General features: G+C 31.9%; 1 pseudogene; it reads left to right on the forward strand.

Moving 5' to 3' along the window:
- Positions 1–1,066: 1,066 nt before the first annotated feature.
- LOC115880957 overlaps positions 1,067–8,410 on the forward strand; it is a 12,370-nt pseudogene continuing 5,026 nt past the window's right edge.

The following is an 8,410-nucleotide window of genomic DNA, read 5'->3' on the forward strand; positions in this document are numbered from 1 at the left end:
TCTTAAACGGCCTGATAATACTTATAAGGGGTGGTTAAAGATTGACTTTTTGTCTTAAAATAAAAGTAACTTATTTTTTCCTCTTCGTGTCAACTTATTTCGTGGACACACTGTATATCAATTGACAATAAAATTGTATTTATAAAATGAAACAACTGTCTCTTTAATTTTTTCAACATTTAAAATAAATTTGACCTCTTCAATAGGAAAAAACACGTACATAAATATGTGCAAACATAATCTGTATATACCTTTCCGAATAGTTAGAAATTAAAATGCAAATCACACGAACTGGGCCCAATTTTTTTAATACATATTACATTAAGTTTTTTATATACATTTATTTAGCACTTGTTATCAATTTCTATTAAAAAAGTTTCGTCAAGCTATATCTAGATATCTAACAGTTATGACCGCGCAGCTAAATATGGGGAACCACTGTGCGATCTGCGATGGAGACCTAACCTCTGTAAAACCGTCTTAAATATTAGCTGTTAATATTATTGTTAAAGCCCTAAGACTGTATGATGAGTTATAACTCAAGAAAGGAGGACACGACAGGTCTAAAAATATTCTAAGGAAATTATACAAAATGCAAAAATAAAAACGTATAAAAATCTTCAGTACTTAAAATGATTAAACATACATATCATAAATAGAAAACTACAATGAATTTAAAAGATATCGGTTATATCGCCAATAATAATCGCTTACTATTGTATTTTAAAACTGCAATATTGCAACTCTTAAATGATTTATTAAACAATGAAACAATGACTCTATTGTGATCCAGACGATATGCTAAATTTTTACAAAAGAATTATAGTAGTTGAAAGACTGTTGGTCAGTTGGGTTTACATTGACATAATTTGACTTTGATATAATTTTTTTGTCAAACGGGTTACCCAAAAAATATGCGGTTCTAAAGGGTACCTACAACTACACAAAAATAGAGTATAACTTAAAAAACTACAGTTATACTCTTAAAAATGGGTAAGTTATTTAACTAATTTTTCAATAATTTTATTACTTATTTTGGATAACAATATTCTTTCCTTTTTAGCTTGTGCGTGTATACCGATTCGTTACTACATAATTGCTATGGTCTTCATAACGACGTATATAAATTACACTACAAGAAGCAACATGTCTATTAGTCTTCCAGCCATGGTCACAGCAGAAAGGTAAAAGGTTCTATTCCAGAATGCAAAAAGGACGATCCAGCTTCTTACAACAAATCAGTATCTGATGTAAGTGTATTCGACCATGAAAGAGTAATACAAAAAAATTATTACAGTTCTATTAAAAAATAATTTATAATTAACATAATTTTGTGAAAATCCACCAAGAAATAGACACTATATTATAATGTCCAATGGTTAAATAACTTTTTGTGATTTTTTTGTATGGTTCCGATGGTACCTTTTTTGAATGGCGTTTATGAAGAACCGGTAATATTTTTTTTTGAAAATTTTGATTTTTACATAAAGGAACCTGCTAGTAACTACTATAATATATTATCTACTATGTAAAATATTGAGCGCGTTTAGGGACGGTCAGGAATTTGGAATCGGCTCAGGTTGGGTCACTGCTATTTCTCCCATTCTTTCCAAATTAAAACCAAACCAATTAACAGTGTACCACCTCCTAATAGAATGTCCAATTAGAATTTTTTCCAATAGAATTTAGACCAAAAACTCGTAATATAAAACTAGAGTGTCTAAATAAATGTGGCAACTTGACATTTTTTACTGCAGAGGTACTACCTGAATCCCCAGCGGGAAATTTAAATTCCAGTTAGTCAGCCCGGCGGCTAATATGCCCATGGTTGGCAACAATGAATTTAAAAATCGCGACCTCGATTACGTTACTAAAAATGATCTTGAATAAGCATTGGTAAAATCATAAATTGAACATTTTTAAAGTTGAAATTAGGGTTATATATGTAAACGAAAGTCGATTTATTCGATCTATAAATCAATGGTTATTTAATTATGGCTTAAATATATGGTTTATTTAACCAACGCTTATTAGGGGAAGATCATATTTTGTCAATTTTACAAATGTTTTATTTTTTATCTCACAAATATTACAGATAGGTACAGATTAGCATAAGAAAAAAAATTATGGGATAAGGAAAATAGTTTCTGAAAAAAAATGTAATAATTTAACAGGTATTTCATTTAAACTATCAAAGATGCTACCACTTTTAGTACGAAGCGGCAACACTGTAACGTTGAAAAAATTTAGAAAGATGGAGCAGGTGCCTTTATGCAAAAATCCAAATTTTCAAAAAAAATCTTATCACTGGTTCTCCTCCATAAATGTCTGACCTTAGATCATATATATACGTGGATAGAGTAAATCACTATGGAAACTGTCGCAAACATACCAACGGCTTCCATTTATCTTCTTTTTTTGTTGCACACGCGGTCCTTCTACTCTATCTATCCTTGTCAAAGACCTATCGTCGGCGCGCCAAAATTTGAACATTTACACAAATTTAATTTGTAAAATGCTTATATTTGAACAATAAATTGAATATTTACTGTCATAAAAATTAAATTATATAAAAAATACATTTAGCCACTCCGTACGAATATCAATATTCTTAGGAAATCTAACCAGAAAGTATGCATGTGGCTTAATATAAATAAAAGAACAACTGAATACTTCAGTTGCCTATGAAAAGATAATTCGGGGACCTTTATATTAGAACTTTCACACACTAAACACTTTCTAGTCATTTTTACGAGGAGGTATTTAGAAAGTCCAACGAAAAAAAAATAGAAATATAATTGCACAAACTTAAAATTAACTTCTCACTTCTCACTGAACACACTTGCATCCTTGGCTATATAAAAGCGGTCGATAAAAGAATAATTAATACAATTTTTAAATTAAAAAACGCTACAAACAAGCATCGTTACATAATGGAAATAAAATTATGACATATGATTCAAGACAAACCCATTGAACGTTTCATAAGTGCAATAAAGAAGGTTTGAAAATGGCATGTCGTGATGTTGGAGACATATTTTTTAATGCTAAACTTATGGCGTTGATTTATCCACGTAAGTATATGATCTAGGTGTCTGACGGACCATGGCCGTGAATCACCTAATATTTCTGGTTGATCTGTTTTATTAGACAGGAACAAAAATTCGACTGGAACGAAAACGTGCAAGGTCTAGTACTCAGGGCGTACTTCTATGGATATTTGATAGGAAATATACCGGCAGGAGTCATGTCAGAATGGATAGGACCGTTTAAAACGCTGTTTGCCGCAACCCTGCTAGCCGGAATATTCAACAGCGTGTGCGTGTGGGTCACTCCGATCCATTGGGGAGCATTGTTTTTCGCCAGATTTATAGTTGGAGCTACAGGGGTGAGTTGGACACATCTTGTCAAACTGTCATTTTTAGTGATTAAGATCTAAATACTGTTCGGTGATCTTTCAACGTTACAACGTCATCAACATCTGTCAAATATGCGGGTTAGGGTGTGTCTAAGATTTATTTAAATGAGAAATTTTAAGTACGTTCCTAAATTATTAATTAAGCAAGTTCCGTTTTTATTCATTTCTAGTAGGTATCTTGGACCTTTATTCATTTTAAATTCATTTCATTTCATAATTTTTAACGCATGTTCGACAAAATCCTTGACAGTGATAGATGCAATGACTAAAGAATACAAGGACATGTAAAGCTCATGTACGGGCTGCAGCAGAATTTGTGACCTTAGACGCCATTTCTTTGGAAGCAACGAATGAGTCATCAGCGACAATTTTAGCGATTTTTAATAGTTTTTTGTGTTAGTGAACTTTGTATAAACTCTATTACAATGGTAATTTGTTCAGCTTTCAAGTGTAAAAAGCACAAGAAGAAGAAAGAGCCAGGAGTTACGTTTTGTAGGGAAATATACAGTCCACTCCGCCTTTTTAGCGGTTTTTTTTATTGAATTTGATAATTATTTTTGCTATACGTTGATACTAGTTTTGTACCTTTTGTTAACATTTTAATACGTTTTTTTTCGTAATTAATTAGCATGATACCACTGAATACACCATAGGCGTAGTAAAAACATTTATCAAAAATATAAATATCGCTTCAAGCGGTAATGTTAAGAAAAATATGTGCCACGGCACTGTTTGGAAGAATGGTCACAGTTTGGTCTCGTGTGTTATTTGTCCTTGTATTCTTTAGTCATTGGATGGATGTGTCTGTCATTTTAATTTCAAAGTAGTTTATTTTATTTTACAAAGAAATAAGTTGGTACAAATTGGAACGGTTAGCAGGAAATTAATATATATAAAATTTGAGTGACAAGTGATACTTCAAAATATTGTGAAAAAAACTGTATAAATCTGAAAAAATCTAATCGAGTTATTTTGTTTCAAAAAAAATTACGGTATGTGTTAATAGAAAACAAACAAGAATGTATTTCAAACAAAACTCAACATACCAAAAAGCATTATAAAAAAGAACTATTTCTTAGTTTCAAACTCCAAGAAACTTCCTGCATTTATTATTATAACTTATGTACAAATATTTTTTTTTAATATTGCACAAGAATAAATAAAACACTACATAAATAAAACAAAATATTTTATTGATAATAACGCTTACTGAATTTTATACTTTAAAAATTGTTTAATTAACTTTAATCTGAATTTTTTTAAACCAGTATCTTTGGACATTATCTCTCTGCAGTACTAAAATATATTTACCTATAGTGTGATGTCGTTATTTTAGAGCTACTCCAGTTTTTAGTACCATATACCAGGTGGTATACAAACTTTATTGGTGGCTGTTGGTGGCTCTCTGGGCACCGAATATTAGCTATAAACAACTGTGATCTGGGTCTAGAGTTAATTTTCCCACGATTTTTCCTCTACTTACCTCCAAAAAAATAAAAACACAAAACATGCAACTAATAACACGAACCAAAATGCAAAAGCAATTTGCAAATAGACCTTTGACATAATTTGACACATATTATAACCTACAACTACTATAACAGAGCCTATAATTTGTCAAGAGTTGGTTAGGCCAAGCCTTAAAAATCTTAAGCAGAGTTCATACGCATCTGCGTACGTACATTGTTCATCGTTCCGTCACTCCAAAAATTTCGAAATGTGATCTGTAATTTTTAAAAAAAAACAAAAAACTGGTTAAAAACAACAAGAAACGACGCATGACGGATTTATATACAGGGTTAGTCTGAAATAAGTGCAACTATTTTCAGGGGTGGTATATTTCGACCCCAGGGGCGCTATTCTGTAAAATCGTCGGTATAGGTAAGTTACGACAGCTCTCGGTACATATTTGTATATAGTAAAAATGTGTTAATTGTTGTTGTCATAGTTACCGATCAGTCCTATGGCAGATATCGCACATTTGTACCGACGAGGATCGGTATCTCTACCGTGCCCTTGTTTACCTCACGGTAGAGATACCGAGAGTCGTCGGTACAAATTTGCTATATATCGTATTAATGTCAGCTAAGACTCCAGGGGCGCTATTCTATACAATCGTCGATATCAGTAAGTTACCGACAGCTCTCGATACGTATTTGTATACAGTAAAAATGTGTTAATTCTTGTTGTCATAGTTACCGATCGGTCCTATGGCAGATATCGCAAATTTGTACCGACGAACATCGGTATCTCTACCGTGCCCTTGTTAACCTCACGGTAGAGATACCGAGAGTCGTCGGTACAAATTTGCTATATGTCCTATTAATGACAGCTAAAACTATGACAACAACAATCAACACGACGCTTATTGGCCGTACGTACCGATAGCTGTCGGTAACTTGCCGATACCGACGATTGTACAGAATAGAGCCCCAGGAACATTTTCTTTTAAATTTTCCTGTATATTTTTCGAAAACTTTTTAGAACTACCTGTTCACCGAAAATTTTCCCACGGTATAATTTTTTAATCTCTGATATTACCATAGTTACACCTTTACTCTATGGTTACGGCACTAAAAGGGATGCAAATACAGAAAAAATCCGGTGGCTCTCAAAATTTTTCCAAAAATTTTTTTTTTTTTAATTTTCAAACTTAAATAACTCGATTATTTTGGACTTATTTGAAAAATTGTAAAGAAAAAATGTATTTCTTTTACCGAGATCTATCAGCCCTGAAAATATTTGCACTTAAGACTACGCCCCCCATCTATAGTTAACTTAAAAATATTAGAATTTTTTAGTGAAATAAATGGATTGGTATGTACATCATTGTCTTCATCTTTCCTGAATCGTAAATCAGAGTAAAATTTATCTATCGAATCAGTATGAATTATTATTATTATTTTCTAATTTAAATTAAATTTTTAATGATTTTTGTTAGGGACTGGTATATCCCGCCTTGCAGTGTCTAATAGGAAGATGGGCTCCCTCCTCAGGGAAAGAGGCAAGTTCTGTGAGCGGCCTGATGGGCAATACCCTAGGAACTTGCCTGACTTGGATCGTAGTTGGCGCCGTAACAAAATCCTATAAATGGCCTTTCGGTATCGATTTTGCAATTTAAACGAAACGTTTCATTTTGAAAATTATCAATGCATTTTTTCTGCTAGGTTTCCACATATTGAGCATACAAATCATCTTCTATCTCGTGATTTTTACGATATTTACCGCCGACAGTCCCCGAGCAACATAAGTGGATAAGTGATGAGGAACTTAAGTTCATTAAAGAGTCTCAAGAAGGAAGAGTTTCAAAACAAAGGTAAGTAGTAATTAGTAATTTATTGAAATTAGTATTTATCCCAAAAATTGTGTTTCCCACCGTTTAATAAAAAAAACCGGGCGTGAAGTAACGGCTGGGGAATGGCAATCGATCATAATTTGGACGAGGTCTATCTCTAGATGTCATTTACTAAAAATTGATATAATATTTTTACATTTTTTTTAGTTTTAGCCCTATTTTCTTGATTTTTTTTTAGCAAACTGTATATAAATATATCAACTTTAATTCGTAAACTCACTATTATTATAAACTTTATAGTATTTGACTTATTATACAGGATTAATCAAAGGGATGTTTTACCCTATCTTTAAAACACCCTGTGCAATAACTTTGTCAGCAAATTTTCCTAAAACATTATTTTTCGGTCAGAACCATGTCTCCTGAATATTTTGTTTTTTGACTCTTGTGTTTTTTGACTTTTGCGAAATATTTCTAGAAATATTTCGTAAAACATTTCTCAAAAGATTTCTGGAAATAGTACGATAAAATAAGCCCGTGAAAAATAAGTAAACATGGAAAAACTGACATGAAAACAGTTACCGATGGTAAATTGAATTGGCTATTCCTCGAAGGTTACACAGGGGTATTTAGTTTTAATCATTGTCTAATATAATTAATTAAAATATAGTAAAAAATATAAAACAGTGACTAACTAGCGGTCTACCATTTATCGGCTTATATTCCACGGTATTGCCCCTCATGAACAAAATATACACAAAATTATTTAAAAAATCGTCTAATTATTTATTATTTCTGGTTATGGTAAAGTAACATTTATATTGTAGGCTGTAGCAAAATTTAGTTTACGAATTTGGTTTTGTTTTTCTAGTTTTAATTGTCTAAATCCCTGCATAGTAAGTACTAGTTGAATGGATTTATGTCAAACCATCCTGGGTTCTAATAACAGTATCGTTTACAGATTTCTCTTAAGAAGAAGAAAAGAACATTGCTTTTAAATAATGTCCGCGGACCATAATTTTGTTGACATTGGGTCAATTAATAATTTTCCCAAGCGGATATATTGATAATGTTACCGCAGTATTACACTTCAAGCAATACTTCTCTTGTATTAATCAATTAAGGCCGTAAACAAACATATCATATACAATTATTTTATATACTAATTCGTTATAATAAAATTAAATAATAAAAATATTGTGATTATATTCCTGCAGTTTAAGTGAAAACTTTTGTTCCTAAATATAAATATAATAAACATATAACAAACGCGTATTACAGTATAACATAAATCGAGATGAAATTAACGAAATATCAGTAACAACAGCTATTTTACAAACGTCAAGGTTTACTTATTTCACTGAGATTTATGAGAAAAAAACCCCTTTGCCTCGGAACAGATACCGCCACGTTTTGGAAATAGTTCAAAACAAGACAAAATTGAACGAGGCAAGAAAAAATGCCAAAAAAATCCCCCCTCGCCCTCCTCACGAGTAGTTTTCAGTCGCTTTTAAGAATCGAAACTAGGTCGAGGCAAACCGAAATGGGTTAGACCAAGACAACTGGAAATAAATCGAAATGCATTAAAGTTAGGCGACGAAATGTGACCTTGACATGTTTCGAATTGTTTCTCGCATAGTGTGTACGCTGTTTTAGAGTATTATTACCAGTTTTTTGTCTGTTTGTTCACTTAGTTA

The sequence above is a fragment of the Sitophilus oryzae genome, unplaced genomic scaffold, assembly GCF_002938485.1.
Source record: "Sitophilus oryzae breed Bouriz unplaced genomic scaffold, Soryzae_2.0 scaffold_1667_pilon_pilon, whole genome shotgun sequence".
Classification (NCBI taxonomy): Eukaryota; Metazoa; Arthropoda; class Insecta; order Coleoptera; family Curculionidae; genus Sitophilus; species Sitophilus oryzae.